Consider the following 23,503-nt stretch of genomic DNA (forward strand, 5'->3'; position numbering starts at 1 on the left):
AATGTCTGATTGTGTGAGACTTGCCACCATAGTTATGAAAGAATGTACGTCTGTGCAGACAGGCACTGGAAAGATAAAATCATTACTTTTTGGGTAGTGAGACTTGGAGCAGTTTATTTTTCTATTTAAAATATCCGTCAGCTGATTACTATTTTTATAAATATCAATTTTTAAAAATCAAATGGTAATAATGTGGACTTCTCCATGTTGTCCTTTGGTACATTCTCTAAGGCACCCTAAAGGTTGGATGATAATATTGATGAAATGACCCACAGAATTCCCCATTCTGACCCCAGCACATCCTCTCTGCAGCAGAGTGCAGCCATCTGCCTCGGTTTATATCGCATTCAGCAGATATTGTGGGGCAACCACTACATGCCAGCTGTCCAAGCCAAGACTTGCTCTGCTCTCAAAATATTCTAGGGAAGGTGAAATGACCCCCACACAGAGACCATAACAGAGCAGGAGAAGGGGACACATTACCTGAGTTCAGGGCTTCACAAAACAGGTTTTATCTGAGGGGAGCCTGTAAGGATGATTAAGAGTTTGCCAGAAGAGGAAGGCAATAACTGAGGGTAGGGGGGACTGTTTGTGCAAAGGCATGGAGTTGTAAAACCAACATAAGCAGATGGGTGTGGTTGGATGTGAATCGCAAGCGGGGTGGCCAGGAATGAAGGTAGGTAGGCACTGGGGACCATTTCTTAGAGGGTTTCCTGAGACGTGCTGAGAGTCTGGAGGATCCCTAGATTCATTTTGAGTAGACAAGTGCCAGAACAGAGTATAGACCTTCCTGTTCATAAAATTATAATGGCTCCCATCCCCTCGTGCTACCACCTATGGATGTGGAGGAAAACTCAAAATAAAGAGCCACAGTGGAAATAGGCTGGCTGGCTGGAGGCTTAGGTCTCCAGTTTAGAGCCCCTTGGGGGTACCTCCTCCTCAGGTGACATGCTGTGCTCACATCAATAAACCACCTCACAGACAGATCAACTAACACACAATGTCTAGAGCCCTTGTACTCCTCTGTGGACCGCAAAAGCCCCTTAGTGCACAATCTTGTGTAACTAGCCCTTGGGACAGATAAAAACACATACAAGCCCCTATGTACAGGAGTTTTTTCTCCAGTTTGTGTTTTTCATTTTGTTTGTAAGAATAAGGAGCAAGGACCGTTCACAAATAATCAATTGAATGGTGTCCCAGTCTCCTGCTATGTTCTGCTTTCGTGTTTTAATAAGCTTAACAGTGAACACAACTCAATGTTATTAAAAAAGAAACAGCGTATGGCTGTTTCTTCCCAGTCATCCTATAAATGTGCTTCCCTCTGTTACTTCAAAAGTATTAAAAGGTAATTGTTTTATTTTTCAATTAAGACCTGCATTTGCGAGAGTTTGTGTCCATATGCATTCCCAGCACAATTGTGTTTTCACGGTGCCATGGCTCTCCCTTGGGTGACTGTTTTTCCATTTGGTGGTGAATGATGGCAACTCCAGCCCAGCTCTGGTGAGCGGTTGGCAGAGTCTGAGCTAAAACTCACCCAAGGATCGCACTGCCTGGGTTTTTGTCAGCAAAGGAATATGAATAATTGAAAGCAAGAAGAAGCAAGGATGCTGTTTCTGGAGCCTGGTTCGACTAACGGAGATAAAATGGCTTTGATTTAAGGGGAGAGAAAACCACACCATAATGAACTCCAGGATTTCATAGGCGAATTTTGCCATTTTATCAAGGGAACAGGCAAAACCGATGTAACTCAAAGTGCTGATTACCTTGCTCCCTGGATTATGCAAGGTAGTAACTTCTGGGAGCAGGAGACAAATTGGAGCAAGTTTTAGGAGAAAATGATTGGGCTGTTCTCATTTAGAACCATCTCCCTTTCCCCAGTCCTACCCCGGCAAAAATGCAAATGGAAATTGCCTGGCAGTTCTTTCTAATCAATCTGCCTCCAGAGGTAGTAAATTCTCCCTGGCCTTCTCTTAACTGAGCTCTGCTCCAGCTAGAGCATGATAGATCCTCTGCCTTTTGCCGCCTCCATCTGTGACACTTCTGGGAATTAGAATTCACAAATTTGCCACTAGGAGAGTGTGGGGTGCCCAAATACAATCTCACCAATCTTCAACTGGATTATTTCTCAGTGAAAAAGCAGCTGATTAAGAGCTATAGTATTTCATTCAATTGCAGCTCATCAGAAATTATTCAATAAAGGTATCCTATTCACCAACAGCTGCAGAAAGTCTCTGGCATTTAAGGACAGCCAAAGATGACATAGATTGTGAGGTCTGGGTTTCTTTCCCGAAGACAACATTATTATACTTTATCATATTTACCTGTTTGATATCAGCCTCACCTGTAGGATTATAAATCACACACTGACAGAGTCCAAGTCAAACTTGTTCATCCCTCTCTTCCCCATGCCAGGTTAATGACAGGAATTGAGAGCTACCCAATCAGTGCTTCATTCATTCATTCATTCATTCATTCAACAAACCAAGTGGGGACCTTCTCTGAATGAGCAGGCACTGTGTTAAGCCCTTGGATTACAACAATAAACAAAACAGGCATGGCTTTTGGACTCACAGAGCTCACACTATATGGGGGAGGCTTGAATTAGCAGATAACTGTGGAGAGTGAGAAAGGAAATGGACAGACGCTGTGAGACACTAATGAGAGAAGGGAGCTTCATTCACTTTGGGGTCAGGGAAAGCGTTTGTAGAAAGGTGACATTTCTGTTGACACTGGAGGAGTGAGAAGGACCCAGGCATACAGGGAGAGAGGGGAGAGAAAACTCCTGACATCAGAGAGGCCCTGCTGTGTCAAAACTTGGCATGTTTGGGAAACCCATGTGTTAGTCCGTTAGGGCCACCATAACAAAGTACCACAAACTGGACAGCTCAAACAACAGAAATTTGTTTTCTCGCAGTTCTGGAGGCTGCAAGTCTGAGATCAGGGTGTCAGCATGGTTAGTTTCTTCCAACACCTCCCTCTTTGGCTTCCAGATGGCTATGTCTTTCCCCTGTGTCTTCACATGGTCTTTCCTCTAGACCCATCTGTGTCCAAATTTCCTCTTTTTAGAAAGACACCAGTCGTGTTGGATTAGGACCTACTCAAATGAATGACCTCGTTCTAGCTGAATCACCTCATTTCCAAATACAGACCACATTTCCAAATACAGTCACATTCTAAGATCCTGGGGTTAAGGACTTTAACATAGGAATTTTGGGGGACACTGTTCAGCCCACAACTTGATGAAGGCCAGTTGGGTTGGCTCTTTCCATCTAACTGTGAAAGATCTATGGAAGGGTGATAAACAAAGAGTCCCAGGGCTGATTTGCTTTTATAATCACTGCTTTGAGAGAAGTATGGAGAAATAATCATGGTGTGACAAAAGTAGATGTGGGTAAAACAGGAGCTATGACAGGTGCTCAGCAAGAGAGGATGGTGGAAGTGAGGTTATGGAGAGGAGAGGGCTTCAAGATGAAGCTGGGAAACAGAAAGTCATGTTTTGAATGAGTGAATGAATGAATGAATGAATGCATCATTTAATGAAATATACAGAATGAATAAATCCAGCCCCATAGACATTCTGAAAACCCTGTCTTTTCCTGCTGTCAATGAAATGAGACCTCTTGTCTTTCTGTGTCTGTCCCCCATATGGGGACTTCTCTGCATTGTGTGGTGCGTTTGTGTTGGGGAGCCTCTTATTCTGCATGCAAAAGGGTCAATTCTCTGTTCTTCCTCTCCCTGTCACACAGTAGGCATTGCACATGCATTGTTTGAGTGAGCAGAATGCAAAGAAAGGGCAACATCCACCTCACTGACACTTACTGGGGACACTGGTATTGGTAATTGTCATTCGTCAGCCTTTCTGCTTTTTAGACAAGCCCCTGTCTTTGAGAATGTCTTTCCAATGTCAATTGCAAAGCAGCTTTTTTTAAAGGAAAGTGGTTTTACTCAGTTGGGTTTGTGACATTAGCCAAGCACCATTTTCCACAGTATTTATAATGTGGGTTTTCTTCCTTCACCTCACACGTGCACACACAGAGCAAGGGAGCCATTCCTTGCAAGAGAGGTCCAAATGATTGATTAATTAGTGCAATCAGGGATTCACAGATCCGTTCAGTTGCAGCTCTGAACGGGGCCCTCATGGCATGTGAGTCCACAAGCCCCTCTCACCTCCATCCTGACCAGAATTTCCTCTAGAAAAGTTGTGACAGGTACCCCAGCCTCTTCTTGTACCACCCATGGAACAAGCAGCTCACCGTCTTACAACACTCTCTTCCATGCTACTGCCAACCTACTGTTCATTTTGACCTAAAGAAGAAAAATCAGGTAGTCTTTCCCATATTCACACAGCTCCACCCCTCCTTTCCTGTAGCAGCCGTTCATGGGTTTGCAGCTCCTTGTTTAATGGCTCCATTTCCCTTAGTAGATGCACAGGGCAGATAATTTCATCAGCCTGAAATCATCCTTCATCAGGCTGCCTTCATCAGCCTGATCGTTTGTCTAACTGAGGCCCAGTTGCGTCATTGTCTCTCTTAAAATGAGGTGCAGACATTGAATAGTGTTCCAGGCATCTACTGGCAAAGAGTCTCCATCTTGGTTGATGGAAACACCATCCTCCCAGACACCAATTTTCCTTACGTTTCTTTTGTTTAAAAAAAAATGTTTATTTTTTTATTTTGAGAGAGACCACATATGAGCAGGGGAAGGGCAGAGAGAGGAGACAAAGAATCCCAGGCAGGCCTCTGTGCTGTCAGCATAGAGCCCGATGTGGGGCTCAAATCCATGAATGTGAAGTCATGCCCTGAGCAGAAACCGTAAGTCGGACACTTAACTGACTGAGCCACTCAGGCACTCTTCCTTTCCTTTCTTATTAAAGACTGAATGTTTTGTGTCTCCCCACCACACATAGCAAATTCCTGTGTTGAAATCCTAACCCCTGCTGTGATGGTATTAGAAGGCGGAACATTTAGTAGGTGATTATGTCAAAGGGATGGAGCTCTCATGAATAGAATTGGTACCCTTATTAAAAAAAAAAGACCCTAGAGAGCTCTCTCACTCTCCCTCTGCCATATGAGGCTACAATGAGAAGTTGGCAATCTGCATTCCAGAAGAAGGGCCCCACCAGATCACACCCATACTGGTGCCCAGATCCCAGACTGTCAGCCCCCAGAACTGAGAGAAATAATTGTCTGTTTTTTATAAGTCACCGGTCTATGGTATTCTGTGGTATTGTGTTACAGAGGCCTTAACTGACTAAGACCATTCTTTTTCTACATGCAAATCACATAACCTTGTGATATTTGTCTCTTAATTTTTCCTTATTTTTTTTCTTCTCTAATCTACAAACTGCTCTTCCTCTTGCCTAAAGAGTACAAAAATCTCCAATTAAACTATAATCCTGTCTCCAGTCTTTTTACTCTTGCCTCAATGTTATAACACTTCCCCAAGGACTACAAATTGTGCAATCTGAGCTTGCCCTCTCCTTCTTTAAAAGCTCTTTGATTTGTGTGTGTGTGTGTGTGTGTGTGTGTGTGTGTGCGTGTTTGCATGGTGAGGCAATAGGTTTCCGATGGCTTTAAAACACCTGAAAGTTCAAGTTCAAACTTCAAATTCATACACTGCCTTTCACAATCTACCCATCACCTGATTCCCTAGCTAGCCTCATCCCCCTTCCCCATCTCCATACTGTGCTTTTTGAATGCCACTTTAATCCTTGTCCTCATATATTTGTCCACCTACTGCCAATAATGACCTTCCCCACTGCTTCGCTGGGCAACACCTACTTGCCTGTCAAGAATTAGAGTTCCACCCCTCAGGGGACCAGTCCCGGCTGCCCAGGTCAGGCTAGAGAACCACCCTTCTCTCACGAGGTTTTTTCCTGGCCCTGAAGGACAGACATATCACAGTGTGGTGACCTGTGTATCTCTCCCATTAAACCACAGACCCCAGTTCATCTGTATCCTTGGTGTCTGGGACCATACCTAGAATGGAGGAGACACTCAGTGCATGTTTACTGAGCTAAATTTTATCCCCAGTGAATGGAGGCCTGAAGATCAGGACTGCCTCAGTCTAACTGGGAGGCCATATCATGGTTCACATATTCATTTCCTGGTAGTATTGGGCACAGAGAATATACAATACCACCCCTACAGAGTCAGCCTGAAGCCCAAGAGTACGAGGGCTTGGCAGAAACCCTACATCTAAGCAGTTATATTTACACTGCAACTGGGAAACCAGATCAAAAACAGCTCAACAATGCCTCGCCTCAAGAGGTGGGAATGTTTCATGGACCAAACACAGCTCCAGCCATAGTCACTAGTAACCACTTATTACCTCAGCCCAACATGAAACATATATTAAATTGATTTGATAACTGCCCCACCCAAGTATTAAGGAAGAAAAATGCATTCACATTCTAATTAGTAATTTTAAAAAGTAATTTTATACATACTTTTATGATCAAACAATGCAATATAAAACAAATATTTAAAACTTATCTTAAAACATAGCTACCCTGATAAGCATAATTTAGAAAGCTTTAATGAATTCACCTCAATTAGCCTTTAATTAAATAGCTCATTAAAAGCTGATTTGAATACTGCTCATGGAGAAATCCTTGTTCAACTGTTGTGACAGAACAGGAAGTTAATGAAGTTAAAATTAAGCGCAATTTTGGGGGAACAGCCTGAAAGTCATAAAGCTCAAGAGGAAATAAAATCTCTGAACTTTGCCTGACACCTGAGACTTTTCATCATCACCAGAGGCTCAAGTAAAGGGTAGATTTGAGGCCCCAGGCAGGAAACGTGTCTCTCTACCCTTTGTTCTCCTCTTGGGGCTTAGGGCGTTGGAGGCAAAGGTAGTGTTTGATGAATGAACATATGAGTGAATGAATAGTCAAAACTGATCTGTACACATTCTAAATTCAAGCAAAAGAGAAAGTAATATAAAATAAAGTCATATTTTTGAAGCACCTACAGTGTGTCAAACATTTTGCAGGAATTTTTGAAAATGTATTTCTCCTTATAGCTCTTCATGCTGGGGGGGCTAAAATATTTTTTACTTTTAGGTAAAAATATAGAACAAATTGGTTAACTAACATAGGTAGCAAATATCTGAGCTGAAGAGAACCCCAGCATTTTAAACCTTTCAAGGCCTCTTTATAGACTTACCTGGAAAAATATGTCTGCCATCAGCCTTCAACTTCTCATGACCCTCCCCACTGCCAACTCCTTCCAAAGAATATATCCCCAAGTTGCTAACTTTTGTTGCCATAGCTCTGACATTCTTGGGATGTCATCTATCAATTGATTATTCCTGTAAATGCTGCTCGATTGCCTCCCTCTGGGAAACCTGAGGTTTTCTAGCAGCTCCAGGTGGGCTACAGTGAGAAGACCGAGAATTTACGTTGAGGGGTATGGGATGCTGAGGTGCGGAGATCTGGTTCCCCACACCAGTATGGCCAGAACAGCTCTGTTGTTCTCTTTTATGTATCAGGTTGTTGCAAGGAAAGTCTTTAGGACACAAGTTTTCCTGGCTTAAGGATAAAGGACATTTAGAAGATGCTGATATGACCCAACTCCTTATGCCTACAAACCCCACTGATGCTTTTGCAATTTCTGTTCGATTACTTTCGGGCTGGGCTAGAAGTATCTCTGACCTCCAGGAGCTGCGTTTTCCATTCTCAGACAGGTATGACCTTGAGAACAACCTTCCTTGCCTCACACCAAGAGACCATTCTGAAGCTTATAGCCTCTAGCCCTGTTTATTTATATTCTTTGTAGTCTCAAGGAAAATCCATTATCTACATAGACATTAATTAACATTTACTGAGCGCCAGCTATTGGGCCAGACAATCTCTTTCGTACAACTCCCCCCGCCCACCGCCACCACACACAGTTTATGTCAGGTAGGGATTATCAATATTCCCATTTTGTAGAAATCAGTAAGGCTCCGTGAGTTAGGATAACTAGGTTACATTGATGGGGTATAGCAGGGATGAGATTCAAACTGTGTCTCTGAGTCAATATCCCATGTTGGCAAACATACAGAATAAAGAGGGTGGAGAAAACATGGCCTCTCTGATGGGCAAGTTCCCCTAAAAGCTCAGTCTGGGACACAAGAACCTCTGTGCTCTGTGGCCTCTGGACTCCGCATTCACCAGGCCATGCATCCTCTTCTTACCTCTGTCCCACCCGGGACCTAGTACATAAGGGGTACTCAGGAAATGTGTGCCACCGAAATAAATGAATGCAGAGGGCAGGGAACTCCTTGATGTACCTTCAAGTTCTTTAAAGCAAGTGTTTTCTGGACCTTGGTTGGTTAATCTAGAAAATCTTTTTAATTCCTGCCCATGAGTAAGTTTTGAAATATGTAAAGCACTGTGTACAGGAAGCACTATGTATCCGTCCCCTGCCCACTTCTCCCGCCTTGCCTCCTGCCTAGTTCTCTCTGCCTTTCTGGATTCCTGTCTCCCCAGCATTTTTAATGGGCCATAATCCTTCACTTTGTGGTAGTGTTGGCATGGGCTCCTCCCCCTGGCTCCTGTTTTGTTCCACCTTTACATGCTACTCATCCTCCCTTTCTTCAAGGAGCCTGTCTTTTTCTTTCCGGTATCTATTAAGTGACCATATGTGTCATCCCATAGGACTTTCTATTATTTCCCTCTTTACAATATCATGATTCTATATACGGAACATCCCCAGTCCCCAGTAGGGACATCTCTGAGGAGGAGAGATGGTGCCTCCTGCTCACCATGAGATTGCCACCACCTGGTACCTAGTAGATGTTCATTAAGTATGTACTAAATGAATGAATAAGTGAATGCAGGGTTCTGTAGTATATGCATACAAACAATTGTAAGATGTCAAACAAATATTTAAATGCTCACATCTGTGTAAATATCTCACCCTTCTGCCCTATCCAGAAAGCCCTATCCAGAAAGACTCACTGCATTCCTCTCCCTACTTGCCAAGGTGCCTCTATCTATCTATAAGACTGGCCAGGCCATGTCAGCACTTTTGGGACTTCTAGGAAGGTTGAGTTAGAACCACAAATTCTGTCTCCAGACCATGAAGAGCATATGGGACACAGCATCATTAAACTGAAGGTAATTGGTTGTGAATAAGTTTGAAATTTTTTCAAAGGTCCACCTATGTGCATGAGAACACTCAGGCTGGGTTTGCATCTCCTTCCAGATGTTAGCACATGCATGAGCATGTCCATATACTCATGCAGCTTTCAGTGCAGTGATACAGTGCAGGTGACAATCAGGCATTCCCTTGCATAGACCACTGAATTTCATCATGCACCCACCATTCGTCCTTCCTCATTCAGTCCTTATTTGTTCATTGCCACCTTCGGTTCTTCAGTTAGACCCTAGCATGCAGAATCCATCCATCCATCCATCCATCCATCCATCCATCTCCATTTCTAAGCATCTGATCTTTGGCTAAGATTACTGTCTGGCCCACAGTGGGCAATTCTCAGGCATGTAGCATACAGTCTCTCAGAGGCCCCCAGCAGAGCTGAGATGCAGTTGCCCATGGCATTAATCTGCTCCTTGCAATCACCTGTATTTGCTTTCTTCAATTCCTTGTCTCATTTCTCCACTGTCTCACTGAACTCTCTAAAATCACTTCCCTAAATAAACATTTTGTGCCCAAATTGTTGTCTAAGGATCTGTTTGAGGGGAGACAAATTAACAGATCATCACAGAAACATGTTCCTTTCTTCCAGATTACCTAACTCATTGGTGATTATGCATGCATTAGAGCTAGCCTTTGCTAACTGTCAGTCTCCCTCTTCAGACTGTTAGCTCCTTGAGAAATGGCACCTTGCTAGCTCTTAGTTCTCCATTGACTACCTAGTGCCTGGCACAGAGCAGGTGCTCAATGAATCTTTCTTAAATGAATAAAAGGGCATGCCAGGCTGGAAATTAAACTATATTGACTCAATCCCTGATCACAGGCTGGGAGAAGCAAATTGGAATATTTATAATATACTCTCATTGAAATAATTGCCATTCATTAGCATCAGACGTTATGAGGTTTTAGGAAAGGATACTGAACCCAGCTAAAGAGTAATCCATGAAGCCTTTCCAGGGAAGTGATCCTGAAGCCTAATCATGCAGGACATATAACCCAAGGGAAGAAGGGCACATACACCAAGGATCTGTGGGATTATTGAGAAGAAGCAGAATACAACTTCATGGGCTTGATAGTTGGGAGAGTTATAATACCTGTAACTCAAAGGCTTAGAACCAGACTAATCATATTATAGTAAATATTAATAATGAAAATGAATACTGAAGACATCCATAACAACAGGCACATCCAGTGTGTGCACTCAGATGTGGCTTTTTCTAGAAATTAGGCTGATCTAAAAATACTCTCATGGAGGTGATCTCACTTTCTGGAAGTAGTGATTAGGGCAGCAGGGGGCTTGGCCCAGGGATGTTTCCTGTCTGTCAAAGCTTTTCATTCCCCAGGGACCAGGAGTCTTGTTCAGGGAGCAGATGCCTCCCCAGCAGAGCTTCTGAGTTCTTAACTCCAGTTCTGTCTTTAAAGAGCCATACCTGCAATTGTCAGCAACTCTGTTTTCATTTGCAAATGTACTTACTCTGGGAGGGATTTGCCAGATTGTCTATCAACTGTGATCATTGAGTAGGATCCAAATTTGTCTTCTGTATTATGGTGAGGCTGATTGCTGTAACGAACAATCCTAGAACCTCAGCTTAATATACTAAAAGTATATTTTTTGCTCACATGAAGTGGAATTGGGCATTAGGTGGGTGGTCTTCCAATACTGCTATGTAGAGACCTAAACCTCGTTAGCTGCTGGTTCTGCCATCTCCTCTGGTCTCAGTGTTCACTCTGGATGCTCTACACCCTACCAGCAGCCTGGACAAGTGCCTCTCGGGTTGCACAGGAGGTTGTATTTCCTGAGCCTGGCGAGGTTTGCCATTTCTACTCACATGTTATTGGTCATAACTCAGCTCCAAACTCCACTGAAATGCAAGGGAGCGTGAGAGTCATGGTCCAGCTGTGTTCCCAGGCAGAAAAGATAACAGGATTTTGTGGACCTAGAGTTCTCTCCCATACTTTCCAAGGTATATTTTGAAAAGATGAGGCCATGAGAAAATAACCAAATATGGCATTCCCTATCTGGTTAATGGAATGCAGTCTGCCCCTCTTTCTTGATAAGATCATTTTTTCTTCTTTTTAACTGATAATGAGGATGAAGAGCTGAGTCAGTTGGACCCACTGATCTAAAATCTTACTGATGAATGTGTTGATATGAAGACTTACTGGAGAATGTGTCCAAATCACCTTTTTCACTTTAGGAAATGCAAGATCCAAAAATTAGTGATGTTCAAAGAATGGACTGCCTCTTGGCCAGATAAATGACTTTAGTTTTAGCTAAAAGTTTATAAGAACCATGTGTGCACGTGTGTGTGTGTGTGTGTGTGTGTGTGTGCACGTGCGCACATGGATAGGTGCACATGTGCAGGTGTGCCCAAAAGGCCTTGGGAGAGGTGATGTAAAGATATACCAAGTGAGAATGTATCCCAAATATATGTGTCTTCGAAAAATCTCTCAATTAGAGCTGGAGGATCTGAAATTATTTTCTCCATATTAAGAATGGAGTTGAGGGGTGCCTGGGTGGCTCAGTTGGTTGAGTGACTGGGATTGAGCCCTGTGTCTGGCTCCATGCTGACAGTGTGGAGCCTACTTGGGATCCTCTTTCTCCCTTTCTCTCTGCCTCTCCCCTGCTCAAGCTCTCTCTCTCTCTCTCTCTCTCTCTCTCTCTCTCTCTCTCAAAATAAATCAATAAAATTTGATTTAAATTTTTTAATAAAAATTTAAAAAAGAATTGACTCTATAACATCTGCAGCCATATTAGATTGTTATAATCATCTCCATTTAAAAGGTGAGTAAACCAAGGCTGAGAGGCATTAACAATTTGGCCTCCAAGGCTATACAGCTAGTAGAAAGTGGAGGTATAATTAAAACCTCAAAAATCCTTTGTGAAAGCCCATCGTTAACAGTATGTTTTCCTAAGCCTCTTGGAGGTATCTACCCTCCAAGAGGGCAATATCTGCCCAATATTTTTGCAGGAAAAATATTGCTTTCTAACATGTATGTAACTCATTTGTGACTATTGTGTACTACGGTCTAAAAATTTGGACTGAAGTGGAATAAACAAAATTCCATAGTTCCTCTACCCAAACTGCAACCATGGCTAAAATTTTAGCAAAAATGAGAGCAAATATTTATTAACTACCCCACTCACCACATCTCACCTTCAGAAATCTTCTTTACTAAGTTATTAATTCTGTCCAGTCCTTCTTTATGCTTTTCATCACCCTTAATATCTTCCCCTCTAACCATGGACTCGGAGAAGCCAAAAAACCTCAGGGTCTTTTACTGAGAAGTCTGTTTTCCAACTCAAAGTAGGAATTGTGGCAATTCCAAACTCAGAGATGATGCTGTTCATAACAGATCCATTTCGGAAAAAAAGTGGTGTGGCCCATGACTGTGTCCTAATGACATTGCAGTTCCCAGGAATGCAACAAGTCATGATGACTGGATGCTGACTTCACGGTTTCTCACATGTGTGCATTGTCCCCAAGTATCGTGACATCTCTCCTTTCCATCTTAGTATGGAATAATAGAAATAATTGAAGAACATTGAAGTAGAGTTCAATGCACATAGCCATTCATTCTTCCGCTATTAATTGGGGTGTTCTTTGCACAAAGTGCCATGTCAGGTATGAAGGATGCAACAAAGATAAAATTTTATATTATGGCACGTTTTCTACCTAGTCTGGGAAAAAAGCAATGAGAACTCAGCCCTGGGCCACCAGTGTGGTGTTTGTTCCTCTTAAGTATGGGAGGTAGAAGAGACACTTCAATATCACCATTTTGCTGAGGAGGAAACAGAGACCCATAAAGTGGGGGTCTTTATTTAGTGATTTACTGAGGGGGAAGCACAGGTAGATCATAGTCCATCCAGAGCTCATACCTGTGCTGGTGATTTGTAATGTAAATGAGGACATTGTTGTGTAAATGAGGGCATTGTTAGGAGTTACAGGTCACCACTTAGACACATTTTATGTAAAAATCCACAAGACCTGTCCTACCCAATATTGCTTTCCTAACCACTTATTTGGAGGATCATGATAGTAACCTGTCAGGATGTTCTAGTTACAAGTCCAAAAAAGAAAAGAAAAGAAAGGAAACGAAAGGAAAGGAAAGGAAGGGAAGGGAAGGGAAGGGAAGGGAAGGGAAGGGAAGGGAAGGGAAGAGAAGAGAAAAGAAAAGAAAAGAAAAGAAAAGAAAAGAAAAGAAAAGAAAAGAAAAGAAAAGAAAAGAAAAGAAAAAAGAAAAGAAAAAGCCTATGTTTCCTGACTCTGAAATTGTGCATGGAAGGCCCTAGCACAGTACTTGGCACTTGACAAGCGTTTGGCACGCATCATACATTCCTGCACTTGTCACATTTGAGATGATGAACACATTATTCCCAACTTACCTACTTTTCAAATGTGCACCTACTTCCCGGTCCCCCCCAAAATCAGGACTATGCTTTTTTTGGTCCCTGAGACATTTCCATAAATTACTGAGGAAAAAGTACCAATTTACTAGCAAAATAAAATTTAAATCTTAGCACAAATCTCCTATAACCTCAGCATGTTTAAAAAGGTGGCTTTGTCCATTGTTTCACGCCCTGAAGTCCTGGGCTGATGTTTTTTAACAAGGAATTGATTTGAACTGGGTAGGAGTAGGCAACATGGCAAACAAGGTAAGCATTCAAAGGAGCTTTTCATTTGGGCCATATCATATGTGTATAAATTACCTTCAGCAGGGAGGTTTTATTATTAATCATTTGTGCCAATAAATGTCTCATTAAATCTAACTTTCACTTACGGAGTATGCAATTGCCATTATATAAATATTATTTAATTACATAATGGCTCAACTATTAAGAAATCTGTATTTAACTAATATTCAAACCATGTTCTTAAAATGCTCTATCCTAGTGACTATTTGAGAATTCCATAATCTTTTGATTAAAGACTGTAGTACTTTACTGATTGTATTTGGATAAGCCATGTTGTCTTTATAATAAGGTATGTTGATATTAAAAATGATTAAACACTTTCCAGGGAAGAGCCACTTCATGTTCACCCAACTTTCATCTCCATATTATGAATTATATATTATTCTTTCACTTCTATATCCTAAATACTTTTTTTTTCTCTTTCTTTGTAGGCAGTTATACAGTGACCCATCCATATAGCTCATGAGATTTCTCAATTTTTTATGAATGTCTGTAAATATGGAGGAAATGAGTACAAAATTTATGACCAGTTGGACCATATTAATTTTTTTTGGAGGGATATAGTCATCACACTGTCCTGTTTGAAGGTAAGAGGAAATTATTATAGAACAGTAGAGGAAAGATGGATATTTAAATCCAGAAATTTCTTTTAGCCTAGGATGTGACCAAGTTCCACGTAAGCTGAAGCTTTGGGAGAGCTAACTTGGATGCTACTTTGATGCATTTTCTGGGACATGGCAGGAGATTCAGAGCGCAAGGCATGATGAGTGAGTTTTAGCTGCCTGCTACCTAGAAGAGGATGAATGGAGGTGGGACTGGATTGGGTCAAGTTTAGGGAACTAGTCTATGAAGAGTGTCCATGTCCAAGGAGGCATGATAGACTTAAATTTGATCTTGGCCCAATGCTAATATTCACAATAACATAACAGAATGCTTCAGATGCACTTGAAATGTGGTTAGTGCCAAAGTGGCTTAAAGCCTAACTCAGAGAGGACAGGAGGGAGAGCATGCATCCCTCCCAGGAATTATGGCAGAGAATAACCCATGATAGGGGGTAATCTCTATGAGGACAAGGCCCACAGCTTTTTCATTCATGGTTATATCCATAGCATCCGGTATATGGTCAGCACACTTGTTTTCTAGAAATATTTGCTGAATTATAGATAGAAGGAGAACGTGGCCATTGTCAAGGCTCAGACAGAATATGAGACTTGTGGGCTGGGATTTAGTACATTGTTGGACACCTAGGGCAGAGCTCTAAGAAAAAATCCAGGTGTGTGGACTAGTCCTAGAGTAAAAGGCCTCCTAGGATGGGGAAAGTACATGATGCTCAGATCTCACTCAAGGAGCAATGGGTACCCATCTGAAGTGGAATTTGTTTCTCTCCTTCTCACTTATTCATCCAACAGACATTTTTGGACACTGGCTTTAGTTCAAATATCATGTGAAACTTTGGGACACAGTAGTGAAATGTCATGATATCTGGCTTGGAAGAACTTGTGCCCTAGTGAGGGAAAGGCCTTCAAACATCGTTACACGGTGAGCCAACATAGGCTTTAAGAATGGTGTTTGCAGAGTTTCAGCTTGACTGCCTCTAGGGTGGTGCTCTGGATATCACATTTTGAGGAGGGGTTCAGAGAGCCCAAGTTCTCCTCCACAGCAGGACTTGAACATTCGAGACACCCCAAATTATGCTTAAGGTATCGGTTACTTCATTTCAGTAAGCACTTAGATAGGGTCAGGCACTATGCAAAGGGCTTCACAAAGGTTAATACACTTGATTGTCACAGTGATTCTGAGGAATAGATACTAGCATTACTATTGTAGAGGTATTCAGGGGTTAAGTCATTTGCCCAAGATCCCACAAATAGTATTTGGGGAATCCTGGATTTGAAAATCCATAATCCATAACGGTAAACTCTACCTAACTCAACTCCAAGTGATCTACTATTTCTAGATCCGTGTGGGGTGAGGCTGGTAGAGCTGGGTGTGTGGAGGTGTCTGGCGGTGTCTCATGGAAAGTAGGGACTTGAGTTAAGTCCGCACGTGGAGGAGAAAGGCCAGCCATTCTAGAATGAGTCTCCAATAAAAGTGAAGGTATGAGTGTATAAATTCATTCATTTATTTGAGAGATATTTGTTTAGGATCTGCAAAGCATTTGGGGCCTTATGCCAGGTGCTGGGCACACATTGGTAAGCAGGGTGGGCAAGCCTTCTTCCTCAAGGAGCTCCCAAGCTACTAAGGGAATCAGCAAGTCAACAGGTGATTCTAATAGCAGGGCAAGTTCAGCCTTGGGTGGGGACCCAGAGGAGGGGCTCCTGACTTATGAGAGGAGCCTAGTCAAGGGAAGATTTCTGGAAGAAGTGCAACATGGAGAAAATGGCATTTGGAAGAGTCTAAATGAGATTTGAGGAGTATGCTGAGCAACTTAGCCAGGGGAGCTGAGGCAAGAGGCAGCAATGCCAGGTTCAGAGAGACCAGCTCTCTGCAGTCTCTGCTTCTGCTTCCCAGAATGGAGCCAATGAGGCCTCACCAAGGACAGTGTCTCAGTATATCCAAGGAAAATATTATCGATCACCCTCGGTTCCTCAAACCCAAAGCAACTTTTCCCCTGCATCAGCAATCCGGTAGATTTAACTAAATTATAAGACATTCCTGTTCCAATCTGCTTTGTGAAGCACTTGTGAAAAGGCCCTTTATAAATCTTTATAATAATGAATTATGAACAACAAAAAACATGCTGCAACATCCCCCTCCCCACCACCCTCCTTCTCCTCCGAAGGGGAAAGCTGAGTCTGATTCATATATCCTGCTTCGTCTGGCCTTGTTGTCTTTTGAAGACAAGAGAACATCATAACCTTGAGCTATCTGGTAGAAATAAAAGATTGATGCTAACTTTACTGTGTAAAATTTGGGGTCTTTTCATCCAGATGTGAAGACAGTTGAATATTACAAAAATGCACAACCCACTCGAGGAAAACTTATTTTATCCAAACACCGAGAACCTTCACCTTGAGAGAAACCTTTTTCTGTGAAAATAAATAAATACATGCCTTCATACATATATCTGGCAATTTCAAATCTTGAAGCTAGAAAGTCCAACCACCTCATTTTAACAGTGCAGAAACTGATGACCCGGAAGGAGACATGACTCACTCAAGGTCACCAAACACAAATGGGCAAATTAAAATCCAGAGAGTTTGACCCCAGAGTTTCCTTTCACATCCACAACATGGTGTTAACCATCACCTTCCAGGCCATGACGCAAAGTCAGCTCTTCATGCTCGAAGCACATTAGAAAAGAGGAACCACGAGAACCCTCACTGGCTGAGCCCACACCAAAGAGGGGGCCAGAAGGAGTTGGGAAGAACACCTGATAGGAGGTTGTCCCGGGAACACCTTGTGAGAGTTGACACCTAATTGTCATGCTCATTATAAATGAGCATTGGTGTGTCTGACGAAGATGGCCTGGGCAGGTGACTAGGCAGCCAACCTCCTGGGGCAGCATTAGTTCCAGCACCCAGTGTGGTCCAGTCTAGCCCTGCACCCCTGGCATGTAGACCCCGGTCCTGGCGCTGTTCACACATTCACTGAGAAAGCAGGAAGCAGAGGAGAGCTGATCCAGCAAGAGTTCATATGATAAAGACCTGATTTGACTCTACCTGAAAACAAATCAATGGCATGATCCATGGGGGGAAACATGCATAATCATATTATAATTCAAATTGTTAAAATTTGAAAGGGCAAATCCACAAACAAGTAATACCCTAACATAATTTTAAAGTACATTAAGAAAAGCAGAATATCCAAAGTGTGGATATGTGGATAAACTATCAGCAGCAGCATTATCATTAATATTAATAATAACATTATTATTATAATCATCTGCCATTTTTTTAGTGTCAAGCACTCTGCTAAGCATTTCAGATGGTTTAATTCATAATTCATCAATCTCCACAGCAACACTATGAGATGGGTGATTTTATCTTCACTTTATAAAGAAAGAAAAGGAGACTTAGTCGATATGCCCAAAGCCACTTGGCTACTGAGTGGAGAAGTAGGGGGGTTCAGAGTTGGTTAATAGGGGTTTACTGACATCCTCAGTGACCCAGGTTCTTTCCACCTTTTTTTTCCACCGTCTCCAGTAAGTCAGTTGGTCTGCAGTTGGCTACTGAAGTCCCAGCCATTCAAAGCTGACAGCATCTCTTGAGGCAGAAAGGGGCTTTGTCTTCACTCCATGGGTCTCTTATTAAGAATGAGAAAGCCCTTCAGTACATCTGCCATCATAGCTTATTGACCAAAAGTGGAACTCAAACAAATAATCCCAGTGGGGACATATTATAAAAGCTCCTCAAATGATTTCCAAGAGTGGATGGTCAAGACTATGGTAGAATCACTCGTTCAGTCTCAAAGGGGTACAGACTCCCCTGAGACACAAACTACCATACACTGACCAACTGGGATCATGTTGAAAAAAGAAGGGAGTGGGTATTAACAGTCCTCTCCCCTAGTCTCCCACAGCCAGCATGGGGAGAGGCAGTGATCTACATGCAGTGAGGTTGAACTCGAACTGAGGATTCCCAGTGGCTACCTGCTCTTGGCAAAAGTCCTCTTTCCATCACAAACCTCAGGATTCTGGGTTCCATGCTAGCAAGGAGGTGCTTGTGAATGCTTTTATGAATCATAGGAAATCCTGTTGTAGAGAAATTTGCTGGGTGGCATGAGAATGATGGATTTTCCATCAAAGAAGAGTCACCAACTGGCTTTGCTTCTGAACCCTTTCTGAGGTGTTGATTTAAGGCAAATGTAAAAGATGTAGATAAATTCTTTTAGGAACCAAAGTTTAGCCATTTAGCCAAGTGTTTTCCTTCCTTCCTTCCTCCCTTCTTTCCTCCCTCCCTTCCTCCCTCTTTCCTTCCTCTCTTCCTTCCTTTCCTCCATCCCCCCTTCCTCCTTTCCTTCTTCCCTCCCTCCCTCTTTCCCATTCTCTCCCTTTCCTCTATATAAGGTGAACTTCGTCACGGTGAGCTAAGTCAGGTCTGGTCTTGTTGCTGTGCAGTCGCCTTGCTCCCTCTCCTTCTCCATTAAGATGACAGCCTGACATAGCACAGGTTTACTATCTATCACTTTCAATAATATCTATTATTCCGGCCAGGCGCTTAGTTCCACGAAGGTGGGCACTACTGTCTTTCCTCTACTTCTCTAGAGGTTTAACACAACGCCTGGCCCATACAAGGGACTCGGTGTCCAGTTAATGATGGATCCTTGGGTCTTCTATATCAGAGCCTTGACAGGAGGGGTAACCCCCGCAGGCTGAGGGAGCTGAGGCTCAGCACTTCAGTGATGAGGTGAGCCTTGTGCAAATAGGATTGTGTGAGGCTCAGGTGGCCCTGCCTGTCTGAGGGGACCTCAGTGCAGGCAGGGGGTGCAGCAGAGTGCCTCCCCCCTGTTCACACCTTTCTGTAGCAGCGGTTCTGAAACACCAGAATCGCCTGGAAGGCTTGTTAAGACAGACTGCCCCTCTCTCCTGATGAAGCAGGTCCAGGATGGGGGCCTGAGAACTTGCATCTCTAACAAGTTCCCAGGTGAGGCTGATGGCTGTTGATCAGACACTGTGACAAGCACTCCACAGCCTGTCCTGGAGGAGTTCATTCCTTATCTCGGGAATTCACAGACACTTCATGGGGTTGTTGTGGAGGACGGAGTCGGCCCACATGTGTGTCTGAAAGGAGGCAGTAGCTTTGCCGAGTCCCCGGGGTAGACATCGGAGTCTAGGGACAGAGGGGGACTCTCGGGGCCAGTGCTCCCCCAGGAGTGGGGCTGGCGAGAAAACCCTGACCTACGAGGCAGTGAGCCCTCTGTGAGCCCAGGGCTGCAGTGCGCTCACATGGGGGCCAGGGGACACTCAGAACTGGCGCTGCTCACTTCCAACCCGGCGACTTCCGCAAAAGGTCCTTGTTGCCACAGTCACTCCACACGGAGTCTTTATCAGTAAGAGCTTTTCAACACAATTCAGCTTCTCTGGCGTAATCTAGGGACCTGCTCACCACAGGGCCCCTTTCTCTGTCCTGGGCTGTCCGTGTTTGTGTTTGAGCTCTCCTTGGCCAGGTCAGGGTTTTCCTCTGTGTGTGGCAAAGGGGCATGCATGTGAAAAAAAAATTTTCTTGGCAGGAATAATCACACCCTGCTTGATTTCCTAACTAAAAATAGTTTCTCTGTGTTGTGGAGAAACTTAGAGGCCAAAAAAGTACAAGGCGACATCAACCCTCCCTCCAGAAGCAGCAACACCTGGAATGGCTGCTTAATTATTTCCGAAGCAACGACAGGCAATTTAGAGGTTTCAGGAACCTCACGTGTGGTCTTGGCAGCTGCCAATCACAGCGGGATCCAGCCCCAGAGCTGGGGGTGCTTTCGGTCCATCATTTAAGAGTGATGTGACCTTGGGCATGTCGTCTCCTCACTGGGCCCCAGCTTCCTCACCAGTAAGTTGGGGGAAATTGAGCTTTGTTCTCAGGACCAATGTGGTGACACCGCAAGAGCATTTCTGAGAAGAGTCCTCCCTTCAGAGACAAGTACCACTGACGGCTGAGGAGGACATCCCAGGGGGGAGAGAGGAGCAATGCTGGCAAGCATGCGCAAGAGGCGGGCACCCAGAAAGGAGGGGTGAGTGGGTTTTGCCAACCTAAACAAAGCAAGAGGCTGGGGAAAATGAGGCATACCCAGAGCTGGTGCAGGGCGGAGGGAAACAGAGATAAAATGCAGCTTGGGATCCGATAGAAACAGTTTTCTGCGGCTGATGGGGTGTCACTGGAAGCTTTTAAACAAGGAGGGACATCAGAGTTGTATTTTAGAAAGTGTGGGGAAGATAGGAATAGCCTGGAAGTGGAGTCCAGGGAGGAGGCTCTGGCCAAAAAAAAAAAAAAAAAAAAAAAAAAGTCAAAACAGTACAGAGGCAGCGGGGATAGAAAGTAGGGACACACAAGATTTTTTGGAAGGCTGAAAAAACAGACCTATTGACTGATTAGAAATAGCTTGAAATTAGCATATGCAAATGAAGACCTCCCTCCCAGGGCCTGCCTCCCATTCAAGCCACGCTGTGCCCCTGGCAAATCCCAGGGCTTTCACATCACACTGGCCTTCTCTCGCCACGTCCCCACTGTCCCCAGCTTGTCCTGCCCCAAGATTTGGCCTATGGTCTCCTTCCAGGCCTCGAGCTCCAAGTTCACCCTGCCGACTGCAGCCAAGGAAAAAGGACATCCAAATGGGAGGAAACCGCAGAGTTTTCTGTTTTCTTCTGCAGGAGAAAGCAAGGTTATTTTTGGCCCCTTTCAGTACAAATCAGATTTTTTTTTTCTTTCTCAAAGCCTTGTGTCTGGCAGGCTTCGGGCAGGGGGGTGGAAATTAACGCTTGCATTTTGAATACCTCTGCATTTTTTCTGGGTGTCGGTTTTGTTTGTCTTCCTCTGCCTGGCTGTCTCCCCTGTCTCCGGATTGTTGACTTCACTCAAACGCTGCTCTCAAGCCAAAGAAAGTAAAACCAAGTCCTCGTGCTCAAGGATGGGGCGCTTCGGTTGGAAAGAAAGGACAAGAGGGAAATGTCTACAGTCTGGATCTGGCTGTCACCCGCCACTTTCACACGCGAGGCCAAGACCTTTAGGGTCCTTGAGTTAACTTTCTTGCGGGGGAACCTCTGACTCGCCCTGGTTGTTGCACAGCTGGCAAGAGGCTGGCGAGAGGCTCGGCCAGAATTGAAGCCGGGCTTTCAGACACGCGGGCCACCTTTGCTCCCACGTTTCACCTCTGCCTCCTTCGCAGATTGTAGTTGCTGCCATCCCCCCCCCCCCCCCGCCACCACACCTGATGGCGTCGGAACCAGGCGCCATGAGCCCCAGCTTGCCCCAAACTGCTGGAAGGGTTGGAGCCCTGACTGAGCAAACCTCAGTTTTCCTGGTTTGCGAAATGGGGATGTTAACAGTGCATGTTGAGTTGATGTGAGGTTTAAATGGGATGAACCATATGGAGAACTTTGGGAGCCACCCGGGACACGTTTAGTGCTGACCAAGAGATTGTGCGTGAGTGTGTGAGTACTGTGTGCATGTGCGAAAACCACATGGCCATTTTCAGGGTTTGTTAAAAACCTGCTCGTGGTGTTCCGCAGAAGTTGCCAATGAGTTTTTGATCCTTTTCTCAGAAGATTCTTTTAATTTTTTCCTTCTTTCCCAATGGAATCTTACACTCAAGGCAGTTCAGGTTAATGTAAAGCTGTAAGGATGTGACAAACAAATTGGAAGGCATCGCTTTGTGCATTTTTAGCCTGTGCATTTTTAGCTCTTTTTTCTTCCGTAAACAACACTGGCGTGTGCGCCATCACACACATCTACACCATCCTGATGGCACTTTGTAAGCATCCCCTTTTCTCATATCCAGTCCTTGCTCATCTTGAAAAGAGATTCCTCCACTTGCTAGACGTGAGGCCCTCCAAAAGCTCCTACTCTGGTTAATGCTAACTGACAGCCGAGACAATAATGCTGAATGCACCCTATTGAATGAGCACTTGTTATGTTTTGGGAACTTTGCTTATGTTAAGCCAATCTTTTGAACAACCCTGAAATTTGTTCCCATTTTTTAGTTGAGTCACAGGGAGGATGTTGGATCAGGGATCCAGAGTTGTTCAGGATCAGCGTTGTTCAGGAAGGTAATGAAACAAGGCTGATAATGGAAAGCAGGCCCATCTGATTTCAACTTTTTAATGTTTATTTATTTTCAGAGAGAGACAGACAGACACAGCCTGAGTGGGGGAGGGGCAGAGAGCGAGGAGAGAGGAAATCTCAGGCAGGCTCCACGCTGCCAGCACAGAGCCCGATGTGGGGCTCGAACCCACAAAACCATAAGACCATGACCCAAGCTGAGATCAAGAGTGAGACGCGTAAGCAAAGGAGCCATCCAGGCGCCCCATATCTGGTTTCAAACCCTGTGTTGTGGTTTATTAGCTTTGTACCAAGATGCCTCTCCTTAAGGACAAGAGGAGTGTCGGCCTTGCTCTCTCTTGTATTTCCAGTCTCTGGCACATATTTGTTCAGCATTTGCAAACATTTGTTGGATGCCTGCACAAACAAACAGGCACAAGCACGCACACACACACTCACAAACACACAGATTGTGTTGTTGTTTTATTGTAACAAGATACATATGGCTTCAAACCAGGCTTCAGTGGCCATGGAGAAGAGAAGTGGAGGGTCCCTGTGGTTTTGGCAACTGCCAATCACAATGGGATCTCGCCCCAAAGCGGGGGGTACATCAGTCCATCACTGAGGAGCGACGTGACCTTGGGCATGTTATCTGTCCTGTCTGGGTCCCCTGTTCCTCATCGGTAAGTTGAGGAGAGATCTCAAAGAGCATGAGAGGGGGCAGTTCTCTGAGGGACCTGGCAGCACAGAGACATTCCCATCCTGCCTGGTTTTCCAAATGTTGCAGAGACCACTGAGCATCCTGGAGCTGGTCTCCGTCTCTGAAAGGGAACCAGTTAATTCCTACTGATATGAACGTAGAGCTGGCACCTGGTCACCGGTGCCCCCAAGTCAAATATTCTCAATTTACCAGGTCTACAGAACAGCATGCCTCACGCCCCAGCTTTTCTCACCATCACTGACACTCACCACGTTAATCC

The sequence above is a fragment of the Panthera onca genome, chromosome E2 (assembly GCF_046562875.1).
Source record: "Panthera onca isolate mPanOnc1 chromosome E2, mPanOnc1 haplotype 2, whole genome shotgun sequence".
Classification (NCBI taxonomy): Eukaryota; Metazoa; Chordata; class Mammalia; order Carnivora; family Felidae; genus Panthera; species Panthera onca.